The sequence below is a fragment of the Corvus brachyrhynchos genome, unplaced genomic scaffold, assembly GCF_000691975.1.
Source record: "Corvus brachyrhynchos isolate BGI_N302 unplaced genomic scaffold, ASM69197v1 scaffold221, whole genome shotgun sequence".
NCBI classification, from domain to species: Eukaryota; Metazoa; Chordata; class Aves; order Passeriformes; family Corvidae; genus Corvus; species Corvus brachyrhynchos.
This window is the reverse complement of record NW_008236622.1, coordinates 1,905,417-1,906,138: the sequence shown is the minus strand read 5'-3', so window position 1 is coordinate 1,906,138 and position 722 is coordinate 1,905,417.

The following is a 722-nucleotide window of genomic DNA, read 5'->3' as shown; positions in this document are numbered from 1 at the left end:
ACCAAAAAAAATGAAATATGGCTGAGAATTACAGAATACAAATTAAAGTACAAGTGGCAGGGGGGGGAGGAGGGGGAATTCTGCAAAAACTCCCCTGTGTTACAGGACTGTATTTTTGTAATTTTTTTTCCAACAAATCTCAGAACAATAAACTGTCTTTTAACTGATCCAATGGTAAAAAATATTATTCTGTTCTAAGTTAGCCTAAGAGACCACAGACAAATGCTCCAAAAAAGATGATTAACAAAGGCTGCTTTCATTTTGAAGACCTGAAGATTTTCTTATCTGTAAGGTTCTTCTAAGCACAAGCAGTAGAGAGACACTGAGACAGCTGTTACATGCCTGGAAACAATGCTGAGGGATATCAAGCCCCAAATATTAGCTTGAAAAGGAGAAAGGTTGACAGTGTAAAGAGAAATTAAAAGAAAGCACAAAATTTCCTGTCAAAAGCCATCCCTTTTCAAGCCAGCCCATTTTAATACATTATTGAGGCTAACTCACTTTGATGTATTTGCTACAGCATAACTTTAAATACGGCTACAACTCATTCGTCAAAACTGCAGAACAGGGAAGTAAGCAGATGTGGTTATTTTCAGTAAAAGAAAAATCTTTGAAACTCTCCCCTAATCCTGTCAGCTGCAAATAAAGTTTCTGTTTAGAGAATGTAATATAAAGGTTCTTCAAAGATACAGTTAAAAAGTGAAGTACTGTTTAGATCATCA